Raw genomic sequence first — 11846 nt, 5'->3', positions numbered from 1 at the left:
CCTAAAAGCTGAGAAGACCCTCAAAGTGTCCAATAGACTTTTTGGTTTGTTTGGTTGCTCGTAACCTCTCTAGAGGATGCTATAACGTAGAAGAAGTGGTCCATATATTTTGTCTCTTGTAAGCTTCCGAGGGGGTTGGCAACAAATACAAATTTGTTTGTGAATTTCGTCTAAGGCTCGTGGACATGCTAAGAAGTAACATCTGCTATATCCATTTGAGGCAGCAGGAGGTTGCAGGAAAATCCATGGGCCTGGCCCAAACATTCTGCCACTTAAACAGCAGTGTGACCTTGAGATAAATCACTTACTTCTCTGGGCTTCTGTTTCTTCAACAGTAAATAGTTATTATAATATCTTTTTCAGAGTGTCATTGTGAAAACTGAATTTAGGATTGTATATGCAATCACTCAGCCTTGTATCTGCCATAGAATATAGTCTAGAAAAGTTAAAGTTGTTTATAAGGAAATGCAAAATCCATCTCCCCTCATTCATGTCTTCCACCTTCTTATATTATCTGTAGGATAGGAAAACCTGAGCTGCTTTCTGGAATGTTATTTCATAATATTGTGATAAGTACTGGACTCCTAGCATATCTTTACCTTCCACCTCAAAATCATAAAGACGAGAAGGAGATAAGGCAAAATATATATTAGTTATCATTCCCTCCTTTCTCTTCTCTGTTTCATTAGCCACCCTGACTGCTTTCCTTAAATTTCTTGTGATTATTTTTTTCCTCATTGTATTTTTCTTGTTATTTTTTAAACGTTTATTTATTTATTTTGAGAGAGAGAAAGAGAATCCCAAACGAGCTCCACTGTGTCAGTGTAGAGAACCTGGAGATCATGACCTGAGTTGAAATCAAGGGTCGGATGCTTAACCAACTGAGCCACCAGGTGTCCCATTTTTTCTTCATTTTAAGGCACAATAACCAGTATACTTTATCGGGTGAAATCCTTTTCAATAAGCTGATCCTCTGGTCATGAATAACTGTCCCTCCCTCTCACTTTTCTTCCCACCCTGTCTACCTTCCTCCATCTTTTTCTTCCTTAGTCCCATTCATTTATATATTCAACAGTATGTTTGAGTGCTAATTGTATACCAGTCATTTGTTGAGACTTTATATGTAGGAACAGTAAACTCTGTGCTGTCTCTACTCTCACAGAGCTGACATTCTGGTGGCATTGGCGGGGAGGGACAGGAAGTAATGACATATAGAACCAAATAAACCTATAGTGGCAATAAGAGCTATGGTGAAGCATGACACTGGATAATAGAATAGAGGCTGATGGTGGGGGCGGGGGGTCTGACTAGGGAAGATATTTCTGATAAAGGAACATTTGAGCAGGGGCCTGGGATTAGGTGAGGGAGAAAGACATATGATCTTCTAGGGGAAGAGCATTACGCAAAGGGAATAGCCAGCCAAAGGCATGCTGGAGGCACAGTGAGGAAGCCAAGGACTTTGGGGTTTACTCTAAATTGGATGTGAAGCCAGCAGGATTTTGGGCAGATGAGGGACATGACAAAATGTAACTTTTAAATTTTTTTTTTTTTTTCAACGTTTATTTATTTTTGGGACAGAGAGAGACACAGCATGAACGGGGGAAGGGCAGAGAGAGAGGGAGACACAGAATTGGAAACAGGCTCCAGGCTCTGAGCCATCAGCCCAGAGCCCGATGCGGGGCTCAAACTCACGGACCGCGAGATCGTGACCTGGCTGAAGTCGGACGCTTAACTGACTGCGCCACCCAGGCGCCCCAAAATGTAACTTTTAGAATGCTCTTCTGGGAGCCCTTTTGGGAAATGGTAGTAAACTCTGAGTCTGAAAAGAACAATCATGGGGAAGGTTAGCACTCAGAAAATAAAGCATATTCTCATAATGGAAACTCCTGGTTTTTAGTTGAATAGTAGTGTTTCGTTTCAAAACACAAACAGTGAAGTGCTACTATTTCTATCTAGAGCTGCACCTTCTAGCTTTTCCCTTAGTCTTTCTTTTGCCTTCCCTTCTCTGTTCTCATTCCTTTGCGTGGAAAGAAAGAACAACAATTTGAGAAGGGGGTTATTCTCCTTGAGTAGGAAGTAGGTAGAATCTAGAACAGTCTTACCTCTGATCAATTTATAGATGACCATCCTCATACTCAGTGCTAGTATTTGCTGAAGACTTAGTATGTGCTGCCAAGCATATTGCTAAGTGCACAGCAGGCAATACATTGATTCCTTAAAGCAAAACCACTCTATTTGACCATTGAAGAGGTTGAGTAATTTTCTCAACGTCATATACTAAGGAATTGCTGAAGGCAGGACTCCAGTCCATTTGATTCAAAGTTTGTATTCTCTAAAGATACACAATATTGCTTTCTAGTCACTCACTCACTGACGCAGTTATTAAATGGGAAATTATTAACCGTACCCGGTATTGTGTTAGGGTAGGATGTGGCATGGATGTATAATTGTATAAATCAATCTAATGTAAATGGTTTTCAAAATGTCGAGCTTAATCTTATGTCCACCAGAAATTTGAACTAGGAAATGAAGACTTTACTTACAGTGGTAAATTGTGCCCCTTTTTATAATCATTTGAGAGTTGGAATGCAATTTAAAAAGAGGGTCTGTCCTCCCAAAATATCTTAGGTCCCATTTTTCTCTGAATGGAGACAGCTCTACATTCAATTATTTTATGCTAAGCACCTGTGTTTTACTTACTGTCAGAATATGTTTATGAATGACCTTCCCATTGCTTTAATCAAAGGGACTAGTTTTTAGAAGGAATAAGAAAGATTTCAATGGTTAAAGCCAGCAAACAGCTCTACATTGTTAATGTTGGAGAGGTAAGTCTCCTATTTCCAGTCAAAACTGAAAGATTGGTAGGTTCTGCTGGATGAAACCATAAGACTAATTTTCTTAGTGATGAGTGTATGTCTGATGTGTACTTCTGGGATCTCCTTGCAATTTATCTTTTTTTGTTATTTTTTTTTAATCATTTCATTAGCACTGGGAGGCATTTGATCATTTTTTTTCCCCATGAAAGAGGAGAAAAGGAGCCTGAGAGAGTTCACTGAATCCCCTAAAATCCTGCAGTTATTTGACTAGAACCTGACCGTACTAGCCAGGGTTCTCCAGAGAAACACGAAGCAGTATGTGTATATGCTAGAATTGATTGGAATTAGCTCATGAGATTATAGGGGCTTCTGAGTCCCGAGATAGGTATCCAGTGAACTGGCTCTGAACTGGAGGTCCAGAAGAGCCAGCCATGCTCCATTCTGAACACTCACAGGCTAGAAATCCCAGATGAACCAATATGTCAGCTGAGTCTAAAGGCAGGAGTGAAATGATATCTTAGGTAAACTAGTCAGGCAGGAGAAGTTCCCCCTTACTCATGGAGGGGCTAGCTTTCTTTTATTTAGGCCTTCCTCTGACTAGATGAGGCCCACGAGTAGAATAATCTGCATTGTGCAGTCTATCAATTTCAGTGTTGCTCTCGGTCAGGAACAACCTCACAGACACACCCAGAATAATGTTTGCCCAAATGTCTGGGTGCCCCGTGGCCCACTCAAGTTGACATATAAAGTTGACCATCACATTGAGTTTCTAGCTCTGTGCCTTGTACCATATATATATATTTATTTATTTATTTGACTGTGCTTCCCCCTTTTTCTTCTTTCAGTTTTTATTTTGAGAGAGAGAGAGAGAGAGAGAGAGAAAGTGAGAGTATGTACATGTGTGAGAGCAGGGTAGGGGCAGAGAGAGAGGGAGAGAGAATCCCAAGCCAAGCAGGCTCCATGCCATCAGCACAGAGCCTGACTTGGGGCTCCGACCCATAAACTGCGAGATCATGACTTGAACCGAAATCAGGAGGTGGATGCTTAACTGACTGAGCCACCCGGGCACCCCTGACTGTGCTTCCTTTTAATGTTCACACACACTCTCTTTCTCACACACACAATATGCAGTATCATAGTAGCAGCAAACCAGAAACAAATGTACGAGAGAAGAAATTTTTTTTTGGAAGAATATTCTTCTAAATGAGAAAGGAGCTTGCTAGTAGGGCTGAACCTAAGCATAAGACTTTATCAAGATTATTTGTCAAAGGGTAACATTCATCTGAATTCATCTGATCTCACATAAGTTACACACACAGGCATATTAAAAAATTGGAAATGAAAACCACAACAGAGATTGCTTGTACGTTTTAATGTGTCCCGAACGTGAATCAATAGCTTTGTGAGTTCCTGATTCATTGCATACCACGAAGTGACCCAGGAGCCTTTCAGCACTCCCAGTGCCATCCAGCTTGCTTGCCTTGGCCTGGCTAAGAAAAGCGCAGCTCACTGCCTTGCTCAGTGCACTCAGCAAGAAGACGGCGAGAGCACACACTCCAGGCAGCACTGACTCCATTTGGAAAGCCTCGGGATAACGAAGGGGTAATGTGTCTTGACTTCCGACACTGTTAAATACTCTGCTACTACTTTTCCTTCCATTTCTCACCTTCCTGAAGTAGGGGTGAAGTGAAGGGGAAAAGGAAAGTTTGGCAGAAACTCCACTTTGGAGAAAGAAAATCTTATTTGAATAAAGGTCCTACACTGAGAAGCCCCCATTGCTTTGAAAACCGGTTAACTCTTGATTAACTTGCCCACAAAAACTTGCAAGTGTTGGGTTGGAGGAGGGACTAGGGGAAACTGAAATGAAATAAACATCAGTACACACATAGGAAGGGGGGAGCAGCAAAGAGTCCAGTCCTCATGACTGGGAGTAGTGGTTCTGAACAGCTCCTTATAATAGCATACTGAGCCTGAGTCCAGTGAGGCATCTCTGCTGTTCTCTACTGAGGTTCGTTCAGTCCTAAAATGCTTTGGGTTTGCACTAGACTTGGGAAGCCTTAATCTTCTCTTGTTCTCCTCCTGATTAAGAACATGGGGACACAGAGATACTTGAAGCCTAGTTGAAAATAGAAGTCTTGATTTCTGGTTGTAAGAAGAGACTTTGTTTGTTTTAAAGAAGAATACCTTGATTTGACTGTAAGGAGGGGAAATTACATTAGAGAATGGGAGGTAACTCTGAACTGGACTCCTGTTTGGAAATTGGGTCTCTTCACAGATAACTGCCTGGGGCTGAGAGCATGTCTTTCCTAATAATATGCTGATAAGTACCAGCTGAAGTGAATTGAATCTTTATTGGCCCAGTGAGACTGGGAAACCTATTACAAAACGAGCTGAATAGTTTTGGGGATCTTTCCAGGCAGCAGAAAAATCCCAAGAGCCATGAGTACCCAACCTGTAATAAATAACATTGTTCTGTCCAATTGCAAAGCCTTCTCTTCTAATACTATTCCCTACATAGATTTTTCTTATTAGGAAATTCATTATATGGCACAAGATTTACTTATAAGACATTGCCACAAAATAAACTTTGCCCATAGGAAGAGTCTCTTATCCTCTTCCTTTTGGGGAAACTGAGGATTTTTTAAGTAGTGGGATGATACTTTTCTATAAAGGTCAAACTGTGAGTTCTTCTGGATCCCCTGAAGGAACAGTAGTTTACCAGAATAAACTTGTATAAGTGTGTGTGCATGTGTGTGTGTTACATAGGAAAATCTACTTGGGATTAAAGTTACTAAGAAAGCAAACAGAAGTACTTCTAGTTAGGGTTTGTAGGAGAAGAGAAGAACCAACTTTTGTAGTTTGAGTTATTTAAAAAGAAGTCAATTCAGAAAACCATCTGTACAAACTTACTTGAGCAATGAGAAGGCAGACAGGCAGTAAGCGTGTGTGTGTGTGTGTGTGTGTGTGTGTGTGTGTGTGTGTGTGTGTGTGGTGGGGTTACTTTTATTCTCCATTCCTGGGAGGAAGGCTGGGGCACTGACAGTACTCTGCATACATGTCTGTTGGGTGTGTTGAGAAAAACAAGACTTTAGCCACATTGAAAAAGAAAAACCCCAGTGCATTTTTCCAAGACCTGGTATTGTCAGTTTTAGAATACCTGGGACTAGAGTAAAGCTGTGTGTCTTCCCTGGTTTTTAGCCCTGATACATCTGTGATTCATTCCATTAACTAATGCAAAGTGGGGGTCTAGATGGCACATCTTTTTGTTGTTTATTGCTGGTGTATTGGTCTCTAACCCTGCCAGCAATATTATTTTAAATTTGTGCTTGGTCTCCTTCCAATGGAGTTAGTTGCTTCTTCTAAATGGCATAATAATGATGATGGTGGTAATACCATCATAAACAACAGTAACATCTGCCATTTGATTTTTAAAATCATTTATTTATTTTGAGAGAGAAAGAATGAATGCATGAGCTGGGGAGGGACAGAGAGAGGGGGACAGTGAATCCCAAGCAGGTTCACGCTGTCAGCGCCGAGCCCAATGTGGGGCTCGATCTCACAAACCGTGAGAGCACGATCTGAACTGCAATCAAGTGTTGATGCTTAGGTGATTGAGCCACCAGGCACCTCTGCCATTTACTGAGCATTAATTAGGTGCTAGGCGTAGCATGAGGGTATTTAGAATATGCTAGCTAGCAACTCAGGCTCTGTCTTTATACTGTTGGATTCACATCCTCACTCCACAGTTTACTACTTATGGACCCATGGGCACTTTAGCTAGACCTTAGTGTCTTTGTCTGTAAAAACGGGTTTTCCAGTGTTAATGAGGATGGAATGAACTGATGCAGGGAAACAGCTTTACACTGTGCCTTGTGTGTGGTGAGCACTGTATACATGTTAGCTATTATTACTGTCTTTCATTATTTTTAGTGTTTTATTTAACCCTCATGTCAACACCGAAGAACAGGTATTATTGTGTCAGTTTTATAAATTATGAAGCAGAGACCTAGAGATACTGAGAATTTATCCAAGTTTATGCATCTTGTGAATAATGGAATCGGAATTTAAATTTGGATCCATTACTTTTTGCCACTAGGCTAGACTACCCTATAGCCTGTTCTCCTGTGATCTGACTTTAGAAGGCAGCCCACGTCTCTTGGAAAATCAGCACTATGGCAAGAAGAATGTTACTTCATTACTCGTATTAATTAGTTACTAAAAACCCAAGTGCTTTTCATAGATTATTTGTAATTATTTCACAAAAGTTCTATGAAGTTGCTATTGTTATCTCATTTGGGACTACATGAAGAAATAAAACTCTGAATATTATGAGATACTCTATAAATTGTTGGTTCCTTGAGAATGCTCCTGCCTCAGGGTCTTTGCACTTACTTCCTGCCTAAAATGTTTTCTGTCCAGATACATGGCTCATGCCCTCAACTCCTTAAAATTAATGAAGTCTTGACTGTCCTATTTAAATTATGAGCACCATCCCTATCCTTGAAAGTTCCTAAGCCCCTTAGGTGATTTACTGTATTTTTTATACCACTTATTCCCAAATGACATTCTGTATAATGTAGTTATTTGTGCATGGATGGCCTGTCTCTCCGCACTAGAAAGTTAGCTCCACAAATAAGAACGTTTGTCTCTTGTTTACTGCTGTAATCACATTTCACAACGGAGAGCCAGGTGAATAGAAGGCATATGAAATCTATTTAATTAATGAATAAATGTGCGTTGCCTCACATTTTATAGTAGCTGTATATTCTAAGACCCGAGTTTTCTACCTGCTATGCCAGCAGTTTTCAATCATATGACCCTTGGGATTTTAAATTATTTGCTATTGGAGTCTTCATGCAGTCTACTTTGTAATCATCCGCACAGTGAATTTTTTTCCTCACAAAAGGGTGTCATTGGGGGGAAGGGGGGCGCACATGATAAGGAAAGTGACATTTGAAGCAGACCATTAAATATCTGTAATCCACACAAATCTGTGTGCCTCCTGTTCTGTTTCCACACAGGGCCCCATTCAAATAAACACCAGTCCAAAACTGACTTTCGTTGGAAAGACATTTTTGACTTTACTGATATCTATAAAAAATAGGTATATTTTTATTCCACTTACTGCACACACCAGGATTTTCTAAAATGTTCCATTCTTACCTCACAGATACTCTCTGCCCACCAATTCCTTCTCACATTTCCAAAAAAAAAAAAAAAAAAAAAAAAAAAATCTCCCTAAAGCTCTTTTTCCCTTCTGCCTTCCTGTGACCTTCCAGATGGAGTCTGTTCTTTTTGACTAGTGATTCTTTTCTCTTCCCACTGTGAATTAAGTGGCAGGTCTGGGCTCCTCTAAATGATCTCCTTATCCATTACCCTGATTCTCTACAACAAAGGGTTAAGACATCTGGGAGACCCAGAATTTATAAGAGTGTTCAAAGGAGTAACAGTGATAGTTATTTGAATTCACGTATTTTTTCTTCCTGTACATGGAAGCCAATTAGGTTTTCCTGAGCATGTCCTCTCCCTTTATTTAAGAGAAAGCAATAATTTGTTAGCTCTCACCCTGACTTGTGCCCATCAGCTTGGTGATAACCCTTGTAATGACTGAAGTGTGCTGTGGACATACGCCCCCAACAGACAGGAGGGCAGGTGGGAAGAAGATTTGAAAGTAGGAAGATGGAGGAAGATTATATATTTGTTTTCTAACATTCTCCCGTCCGAGAAAGTTTATATGAGCTCAGACTAACCTAAACATTTTAACCTGTCAGTCATACCATGTTTATTGACCTAAGATGGACAGATAGCAAGATAATTATTATAGGGGAAAGTTCTACTCCCATCTCTGTTATCTTGGCATTAATTTCAGAGTTTTGTTTTCCAACGTGGCTGAATAACACTGAAAAAAGTGCATGTACTCTTCTCGTTGTAGCTCTTTAAAAGGAATGTATGTGTTTAATGTTCTTTAATTTATTTATGGCAGGGCATCATGAGTCCTTCTGTTTATCTCCTTAAACAGCCTCTTTCCCTATCCCATCTCACTGTTTGGCTTTTATGTCTGTGTTTTCTATTTAGCAGTTCCCGTCTCTGAACTTGTCTTTGTGTGGCTATTACTTTTTTGAATAAAAGGAGGGGACAGCAGTTAGTGAAGAAAGTCAAAGGCACAACCTCCGAATATGTCTTGATTCCTGGGCTCTGCGATGGCCCAGAGTCCCCGTCTTGTGAAGTTCCCTGATTATATGCGTCAGGCCACGGACACCATGTTGATGTTCCTAAGGAGGATTCCAGAAGCTGCTCTTCTGGTTTACCCAAAGGAGGAGTATGGCCGCCCATTTGTCTCTTTACAGGCAGAGGTGTGGGGGCCTCCTGCATCCTATTCCTGGAAATGTCCTCTCTGTATCAGTCTTGTTCAGTCTAATGGTTGGGGCACTTGTGTCCTTACCCTCCGAGACTGTGGGTTTTAAACTAGAAAGCCAAAAGAGAGTCACTTCAGGGAAGAAGGGAAAGGCATCTTGAGGGAGGGTGCTCTTTTTGAGGTGGTGTGGTGCTCTGCCTTGTCTGTTCTTAAGCTGAACTGTGACCGAGGCATCATACGTGGAGGGGTTGCCAATCCTCAGTGAAGGATGTGAGTGAAGGGTGACAAGCAATCGGCTTGCAAATTAGAACTGATGGGTCCTAATTCCAGATCTGCTTCCCTGTGACCATGTGATCTCTAATGAATCATGTTTCTGCACATCGATGCATTTGGATACAAGAGCCAATTATGTGATTTATGCCTCACTCTACGAGATGTGAATTTTAGACCTTTTTCCTTCTTCCACTACAGAGGGGATCCTTTGCTGGGGGAATAGTGTGCATTCGTGGGCAGAAAGTTGAATGTAATAATGGTTTTGGGTTTAATCTAACAGATTTTCTCTTAATGAAGTCTTAAGAATGTGACCTAATGCAGTACTGTCCTGTATGGGGCTCTCCAGGGAACCACTTCAGCCTGGAAGTTCAGAGAAGGCATCTGGACTCAGTCTTGAATCTTTCACTATCAACCATGTGATGAAGAGTCAGCACTGTGTAGTCTTTGTATCTATTTTCTCAGCCACGTATCTCATATAAACATTTTAGAGATTCGGTTAGTAATACAAAGAATTTACAACAGAGCCAGGTTTGTAATAAGCACTCAATATTGTTTTCTGATTTCTGAATAAAGACTAACAGAAGGCCAAAATAAGGAGCAAGGGAGGAATGGGCATACATTTTTGATTCATCTGATATATAATGAGTACTTTTGGTGTGTCACATGACTTCTGTGTACTGTCAGAGGTGCAGAAAAGAGTCCGGCATGGCTTCCAGCTTTAAGGAGCCATGAAGGAAGAGAGAGAAACAGGTCAAGAGCTATAGTAACAAACTGATAAAGGTGATGGCAGAGATATGCCTATTGTGCCAGAGTGTAAGCGGCATATGATTAGACACATCACCCACTAAACCCAAACTCAACACCAGCCGGAGGCACAGTGCACAGGTAGGATATTTTATTTTTTTATTTTTTTTTAAAGAACCGTTAAAAAAAAATGTTTATAGAGAGGGAGAGAGAGAATCCCAAGCAGGCTCTGTGCTGTCAGTAGAGTGCCTGATGTGGGGCTCAATCTCATGAACCGTGAGATCATGACCTGAGCTGAAATCAAGAATTGGATGCTTAACTGACTGAGGCACCCAGGTGTCCCAGAGAGGACATTTTAAATGTCTGATCAGTTATATGTAATGTTGGTATTATCAGGAATTTTCTGTGGGGCTTGGGGAAAACATGTAATGTAGCAACCTCATATGAACTATTAAGATCACAACATGTATTCACTTTTAGTTATTCCTCTAAGGCCGGGGTTCTTAATAAAGAGTGCACACTGAGACAACCTATTGTAGTCTTCGAAAAATAACAACAGTAGCAACACAGGCTTTATTGTCATCCCTGTTGATTCTCATTGATTAGGTCTTAGGGGGTCAGGCCCAGACATCTATACTTTTGAAAAAGCTCCGCTGGTAATTGTGTGTTCCCAGGGTGAGGATCAGTCTTTTAAGGGGAAAGCTTTCAGAAATATGAGAACTTTTGCTGGACATGTGACTTTTGTTTACTGTGACTGGTATCTGTATCTGCTTTGAAAAGAGACCTAGACAGACCATGTTTTATTGTACTCTACCTTGTATTCTTGGCAGAGCTAAATGATCCAGAGTTGAGAGCACCTGTGGCCAATATAATCTCAGTTTATAAATTTCCTAATTCATGATGTAATGAGTTTGTAATGTGGCAGCTTGGCTAGGTTGAACTACACTTCCCAGAATTCCCTTTCTTTTAGGGTAGCCAGGTTAAGCAAATAAGAATACAAGGCACTCACTTATATTTGAATTTTATATAAACAACGAATATATATATGTATATATTTAATATGTACATATATACATATATATGTTCAATATGAACATGTCACACACATGCAATATTTGAGATATTCTTCTACCAGAAGAGTCTGTTGTTTATATGAGGTTTGAATTTAACTGTGTATCTATTTTTACCTGGCAACCCTGCTTTCTTGTATGTCTCCAGTTGGGGTGGACCACAAGGGAGATTCTTAGAACATTTGGAGGGTGGAAAGGAAGCAGCATTTTGTAGTTCACATATGTTGTTGCTGACTTGCTGACTTACTGGTGTGAAGCAACAGAGAGACCTGAAACTACTGGACCTTCTCCTGGATCCTCCTTCAGCTTCTCCAACTCCTAGACCAGGATTATGTGTTTAGCTCTGTAACGAGTGGCTCTGTAACGAATGAGGGACAACCTCAGCACCGAGGTCAGATGCAGTAAGAACTGACCTGGGTTGCAGTCTGTCCCCGTGAGGTCCCAGTTCCTGCTTATGGTTTCTTATCTGACCTTGATCTTCACTGATTTACACCCATTGTCCTGTCCCAATTGCCCATGCAATTTCAAGCTCACACCAGACTGAAAGGCAGCAATCGTACACAAACTGCTTAACCAGCTCTGACAGTT

The 11846-nt window shown here is 40.7% G+C and overlaps 1 long non-coding RNA gene across 1 annotated transcript in view; it reads left to right on the top strand.

Moving 5' to 3' along the window:
• The window catches only part of LOC123603993, a 60336-nt gene that overhangs the window by 12473 nt on the left and 36017 nt on the right, over positions 1 to 11846 (top strand). The gene's annotated exons all lie outside the window — the stretch shown is intronic.

Source organism: Leopardus geoffroyi, chromosome E1, assembly GCF_018350155.1.
Source record: "Leopardus geoffroyi isolate Oge1 chromosome E1, O.geoffroyi_Oge1_pat1.0, whole genome shotgun sequence".
In the NCBI taxonomy this organism is placed as follows: Eukaryota; Metazoa; Chordata; class Mammalia; order Carnivora; family Felidae; genus Leopardus; species Leopardus geoffroyi.
This window is presented reverse-complemented; position numbering and strand designations above follow the sequence as displayed.